Genomic DNA, 7,584 nt, shown 5'->3' on the forward strand with positions numbered 1-7,584 from the left:
CCTACTCAGGTGACTCCAGGTAGTGCCTGGCTGGGATCTCCGCGGCCCTGTAGAAACAGCCCAAACTCTGACTCTCCCCTCACGCTGAACTTAGCTTGTCAAAGAAGCTGCCTCTTTCTCCTGGCAGCTCCTGAATGGTCACTGACACCTGCCAGTGTGCAAAGCTGTGCACCCAGCTGCTTTACAGCGTGTTTTCATTATCAGCTAAGTGAGCCCGGGAGCTCTTACTGGCAGAGGAATATATGTGTCCCCTCTGTGATCACACCCCTTCGTCTCCTGCTTCAGAGCATTTCACTTGGGCATAGCAATGATCTCAGGGGGTCATTTATCTTTGGTTTACAAGATATTTGGCCCTATCTGAAATGATGTGAATATTTCTTAATCTGCATGCTTTCATGTACAATTGCAAAAATAACAAATGTACCATTCCTTACATATTTCCATTTTAAACATGTCAAAATCATTTTTGTGATTGAATTTGATGTCATATATTCTCACATCTAAAAGTAAATTAGCTATAAGTGATATACTTGGAAAATCAACTTTCTCAACAATTTCCCCCAAAACACCTTAAATGCCCGAGTATGACAGTCACTCTGGAACAATAGGATTAAAATGCAAGTTTCGTGCATGTGTATTTTTCCCTCCATGCCCCAAAGTTTCTGAGCCTTTAGAAGCCTCCAGGGACAATGAGTCTGGTTTAATAACTGTGAAAAGCTATTGAACTAGCAATAAAAAATAGTCCCCACCACTGAACAATATGATACTTACAACTGCCAGCCTTCCTGCCAATCACGAGACATTCACAAAAAAAGTGACGTGAGTTCCTTTAGCAATGGGAATGCCCTCTTGTAAAATGTGTGGACACAAGCCCTAGGGTTTGGCAATACCAGAGGATTGCTGCAGCTGCACGCCACAGTCTGGATGGCATTGAACTGCTGTGGTATGTATGCTAAGAAGAAAATCTCTCTCCAGTTTGCAAAAGATAAACTAAAACATCAGGGTCATATGCTACAGGCTTTTACCATGTTCTTTTTTTTTTTTAATAAGAACTTCAGTCCCTTTTTTTTAAGATTTTTTTTTTAAAGATTTATTTACTTAGGCCCTCCCTGGTGGCGCAGTGGGTTAAAGCACTGCACTGAGAATCTAAAGCCACTTCCGCATGAGTTCGACCCCGGAGGAGATCCACATGGTGAGGCAGACCTCTCCTGACCCGCCCGCTGCTCCCCTCAGCAGTGTACTTCCTTGATCTGCCTGTTCTGCTCCCCACTCTGTCTCTGGTGAAGCCTCTCACCGCCCCTGAGCCTCTGGCCTGTACCCAGTTCTGTAAATAAATCTTTAAAATAAATAAATAATAAAAAAGATTTATTTATTTGTGCATACAGAACTGGGCTACAGGCCAGAGATGCAGGAGCAGTGAGAGGATTCACCAGAGACAGAGTGGGGAGCAGAACAGGCAGATCAGCGAAGTACACTGCTGAGGGGAACAGCAGGTGGGTCAGGAGAGGTCTGATGTACCATGTGCATTTTTGTGCTTTAAGCCCACCTGACTTAACTTACAGCTCTTGTGCTATCTGTCCACAGAGGCATTTCTAAGGCACATTACATTAACAGACAAATTTGCCAGAACAGACAGTCTACATAAAGGTATTCTTTAGATGCCTCATAAAAGATAAGGAAGAGAAGGAAAAAAGTGCTGTTTGCTGAAAGCTGAGAAGTGGTCTCTTTCTGGGAAAAATTCATCAGACTCCCATGACTTAGCAAATGGAGGTGAAGCAAACAACCACTCAAAGGAGGTTAAGAGCTGCACTCTCCCCTGGGTAAGTCATGAAATCAGCAGCCAGCCTTATGTGGGAGAGTTGCAAGGTGCTGGATCTGTTTTTAAGTACACATTATGTGGAGTAAAATGAAATATTTTGAATAAATCATCACACCAGGTGGTGTACCACGCCTTGAAATGTAAATCAAGTATTGTGGCCTGAAGAAGCATCAAAGGTTCTCTCCAGTGCCACACAGGTTAAAGTCACAGTAACATTTTGTTATTTTCTCCTGTGTTCCATTATCATTTCTCAGCCTCTGCCTGATGTGAACTGAAGATGTGATGCATAAGAGATAAGATTTGAAGTTGGCTCTTTCCCAGACAAAGGGAACAAAAAGGGAAAATTCTCATGCAGACAGTGTGAATCAACAGAGAGGAAATGAAAAGGCACATTGTGTTCGATATTTTCCTTGATCCTTGACGCTTCAGGCTGGAGTGTGACAGTTCTGAAGTGTTCAAAGAGCAACATTACAAAAGGAGAGATTTAGGGAGGGTCATGATAGAACTCTTCTTTGGGTTTGACCCTATCCTAGACTGAACAAGTCACATGTCAGTGATAAAGATGAAATCTTAAAAACAAACAAGCAAATAAACAAAGACTAAACTTTCCATTATTGTCTGGGGAAGGCCAATACTCTTTGAATAATTTTTTAGTAAGTTTTAATTCCCTCCCTCAGTGGTGGTCTCCCCAAAAAGAGGGAGCTTGTACTCTCCATCTTGAGTTCCCTCCCAGCACCCAGTTGTTCTCAACAACTGTTAACTGACCATGTCGTTTTACCTTTTCAATAACTACAAATGTGATTAACCATATGGAACTGCTTCTTCTGTAGGTCAAAAATAGTCGACTGTTGGCAATTTAATATGATCAAAACCAATATTTACTACCCCTTTATAATTAGCTACTACCTTTATTTCACACAGTTCCTTAAAGGCCTACCACTTGCTAGACTTTACCTACTAGTGAGGAAAGAAATGTGTAGATTAATTAACTGAAAAAAACCAAGTAGTTAATTGAAGAATGGATAAATCTTGTGTAAATCTTGTATGTCCATCAGACACCTTTCCATTATAACGAAGAACCCAGTGTTAACAACCATAAGCAGAAAAATGGGTTTAGTGACTTATAAACTAGAAAGTTAAAAGGTGACATTTTTGCAGGCATAGGAACTCAAGAGCATAGGAGTTCAAAAGTAGCAATACTCTCTTTCTCTATCTCTTTGTTCTATTTGCTGCTCTTCTTTTTCCTGGTTGCCTTATTCTATCATTCTACTTTGTTATAACAAGAGGTCTGTCCCAGTACCAGTCTCAAGGAAGGCTTTCAGGAAAGTATGTGACACCAGTTCTCCTGGAAACATATGACCAGCCTTACTTGTGCTATACCCAAGCCTTGGCCCAATCCCTATGGAGAGGAAGACCGCATCCAAGCAAACCTGGTTCAGGGGCCAAGCTCCCACATCATAACCTGTGGCCGCATCAGACCTGACCAAGGTTCAGAATCAGGTGCCCTTTACTTCATTACAGTCAAAGGTGTGTGTGGGCATCAGTGTCAGGATACCTAGGGTATCCTATAAAAGGTGAGAGCCAGAGATATGACATTTCTAGAAAGAAGCCAAAATCACCGGCATTTCAGTGTTAATTTGGAGAGGACTAAGGTCATCAGAAAATAAGTTAAAATAGTTTGCCTCTGAAGATTTTTTTGTTTCATGATATGTTCCCAGGGATTGATGAGAAGGAAAAAAGATGATTAATGCCATATATAGGTGTTTAATGACATTGAAATAAACGGGGTTAAACTAAGAGTTGTCTGACCTTTCAATTAAACCAGCCAGCATGCCGTGATTGTGGACTTAGCCAATGTGCTGAAGGAAAATGGCAAATCCAGCAACAATTAGGAAGCAGTGGGGGGCACAGTATCTTCACAGAATTGGGCTGCGGTTGAAGCCCAAAGGAGGCAAATGCACCCACGATTCAGAATGGCCTAGAATACACCATCTGAGCTAAGGGAGGCGGTCTTGGTTTTCAAGACCCTCACTGAGCAACCAGGCTCTGCTGTGTGCCCTGTTGAGATGTCTTCTCTAGTTTCAAGACTGTTTTCTTAACAGAGGGTGCCACTTTAATATCCTGCCTTGGCACTTAACAGTGAAGATCAAGAGCAGCCTGGGGGAGAACCAAGACAGGTTTAATGAAACAAGGGTCAAACATCTTGAAAAGAATGTGGCCCTCAAGGGTCGAGACCAGCACTTCAGAGGCTTCATAGCCAGAAGAACACACAGGGAACCAGAAAACAAGTTGCCACCCTGTCGTTCCTCAGGCATTTCAGCCCCCTCTGGAGAACTCTAAACCTCACCGGGATTAATTCAGCCTTGCTGAGGAAAATCTTCCCTGCCAGGTTAGTTGCTCAGAGATGAGCTTTACTAGAAGGTGTTTTTAAAAACCCCTCACCAGAAATTCATCTCTACCAAGCCTTGGACCATTTTATACAACAGAACAGCTATTTGGAGGAAGAATGGTGGTGGCAGGTGAGGTAAGGTGCTCTTGTTTCTGATAAAGGAAACTGTTCCTAACTGGATAAACCACCCCTTGAATTATTAATGTGGGCCACACACAGGGCAACAAAATAATAGTAATAGCACTTCTGTGGCACTTGGGGTGCTTTAGGCACCATTCCAAGGCTTTTCTTATGTGCATCCACTTAGTTCCACAGTCACCCTTGAACAGTGTGCTCTGGTCTCACTTCTATTTTACAGGTGAGGATCAGGATCAGAAAATGGCAGCACCAGCATTTGAACAAAGGCAGTTCATCCCCAAATGTCATTCTCTCGATTGCCATAAACACAGCCCCAAACAGTAAGTTCTTGTGTTTTAGTTAAGATGATGTCTATTAGATGCGTGTGAATGCACTTAGCACATATTATTGCTATTATTATTATTACTATTATTATTGTTATTACCAATAACGTAATATCTAGTCAATATATTACAGTGAATAATTATCATAACAAGATTATTAGTATTTCAGATAACCAAAGGTAAGTATGCTCTAATATGACTAAAGTAGCAGAGGAATTAATGACAGAGGAACTAGACCATCAGGGCGAGCCAAGGATCTGAGCCAGCTTCCAACTCTAAGTCAATGATTTTCAAACTTGGGTCTTGTTTCCCCCAGGCTCTGCCTGTAAAGACAATTAATCCCTCAGATATTTTAGCAATCCGGCTTTGAGAACTTCAGATGAAACTCCAAGAGTGTGTTACTGCAGAATTGACATCAAAGTTGTCCAATATTAAAATATTGAGACTTTTTTTTTCATTCGTACAGAACTGGGGTACAGACCAGAGATGTGGATGGAGGGTGAGAGGATTCACCAGAGACAGAGCAGGGAGCAGAACAGGCAGATTGACGAAGTACACCGCTGAGGCGAGCAGCGGGCCGGTCAGGACAGGTCTGCCCCGCCATGTTGATCCCCTCCGGGGCAGGCAGGGATCGAACTCATGTGGAAGTGGCTTTAGCTTCCCAGTGCTGCGCTTTAACACGCTGCACCACCAGGGAGGGCCCTAAAATACTGAGACTTTTAAGTCTGAACATAAATCTTTCCGCAAATATGGACTGAATTATCATCAACCAGATTTTCAAATATGATTTTTAATCATTTTTTATGTAGAACTCTGTAAAGGAAACCATTCACTACAGCATCCATCCAAGACAAGACTTTTAACTGTCATTTGAATGAAAATCTAGCTGGGTATACATGTAACAAAAATCATTCAAGTGTGAATGTTGAAAATACATGCTGGTCTATATGTGAAAGGTTTGTCCACCCACCCACACCACAGGACTCACTGTGTTTGGAACTGAGTGGATGAGAGGTTTTGGTTCTGCGTGGGTTCTGAGTGCTCTCTGTGGCAGAAGCCTGAGTTATCAACAGGCTTCTATCTGTCCCTCCCCACCTACAGCCAAAGGAAATGACATGGGAAGGGTAAAAACCTGTTTATTCCAAACTGTGCTTTAATTGAAGTTGAGGACTGCTGGAGCAAAAAGTAGGATTTTAGTTTATTTTTGTTTTCTGGCTTGTGTGTATATTTGCTAGTTAACCAGAGCCACTGAATGCCCCCTGTGAGAATTGGAGGGGAAATGAGGACTTTCTCTGAAGACCTTTTTTCGCCCACTGGTGCATACAATGACATTTTAAGTTTTTCTCTCAGTTATAATTCCTTGCCTGCAAGTTTTTTGTGGCGCTATTAAGGTTGAAAACAGAATCTATAATGTCCATTTTCAGCTTCAGGCATAAAGAAAAAGAAGTTTCCCTTGTTTAGAAGGCCTCTGTGTTCCCAGCAGTGCCCCAGATGTGATGTTTGTTTTAGACTGAGGAAAGGAAAAGCCGGCAGAAACTGAGTCGAGAAATGGCTTTTTTCCTAAGTGTGGCAGATCATTAATAATCAGTGAAGGATTGACTCGGGAAGCCTCAGAGCACATATTTCTTAGACCTCATTAATATTCTGGAGGAATACTGTTCCCATGAAGTATTCTATGGGCCCAAAGTATAACCACTGTCCCCTCTAAACAAATGGAGGAGGGGTCAGTTCGCACCTCACACAGAACTTTCTCAGAGGAAGAAAGAAGTGTTGTTCTCTGCTCCGATGTAGAAATTGGTTGCTTTACTTAGCTATGAATCAGTTCAGGTTATACCTGTTTTGAATCTTTTATCTCATAGGTTGTGGCAAAATGCTGACGATCCATTTCTTTGGAATATGTTTAGCTTTAGTAACATGGAATGTGCTGTATTTATTTAAGCATGCTTAAAACTATTTCAGCCTGACAGAGTATATCAGCCCTCACCAGGGGCCTTTCACGCTGCTGGCTAGTCTGTCTAAAATCGACTTATCCCTAGAGGTCTATATGCACAAATAGGGAAAAAAAAAAAAATACCACGTCTACATTTGGGCTAGGGAGGATGAAAAAACAAGAGTGAGGAATCTCTCACCGCCTAATGTACAATGTGGTCTCAGGAACAGTTAGGAGACAGACGCCCTAATATGTAGATTCAGAATGAGGTTAAAAGAGGAAAAGGGGGATGGACAGACTATTTTTGTTAACTTTCTATCTTGGGAATAAAGTATTGGGAGGTGGAGATAGGCAATCAAAGAAAACTAGAAAAGAGGGAAGACATCCTTTTGTTTTATGCAAAACATCCCAAGGACAGGCAAGCAAGCAAGCAGGTAATAAATAACATGCCCAAGTTTACTCTAAGCCAAAACAACCCTCAAAGTTGAAGCACTGCAGGTCTGCTTTCCCTCCAACCCTGGGGCCATCAGCACCCATCCACATTGCAAGCATGGCTTTCCTGCCTCCACACCCAGACATTAAAGCTGGCTAAAAGTATCTGCACTTGTGCTTTGTAGCCCTCTGATAAGAACAAGGCCTGTTTGTTTAAAAATCAACTTCTCTACTACCTCTACTCATTTCCATTTGACCCTCATCATCCTTCTTCAAATTTTTTTAAGTCCTGAAAGGAAATGTCACTAAAACATAAGGAATAGATCTTTAGCGTGTCTAAAGGTGGACCTTTTTAATGTAAAGCTCTGAATCTGTAGTGAACAAAAGCAACTGTTCAGAGTCCTCAAAAAAATTGCCATGCAATTTTAAGTTAATGGGCAAGATTAATGGATTGTCATATAACGTGAAGGGAAAGTACTAGAAAAAAACAAAGTGGCTGTACGAAATTGGTTTGCAATTGGAGTCTACCTGAAGGCCCTTCAACCAGAGGATT

Source organism: Condylura cristata, unplaced genomic scaffold (assembly GCF_000260355.1).
Source record: "Condylura cristata isolate star-nosed mole 26May11 unplaced genomic scaffold, ConCri1.0 scaffold00005, whole genome shotgun sequence".
Taxonomy (NCBI): Eukaryota; Metazoa; Chordata; class Mammalia; order Eulipotyphla; family Talpidae; genus Condylura; species Condylura cristata.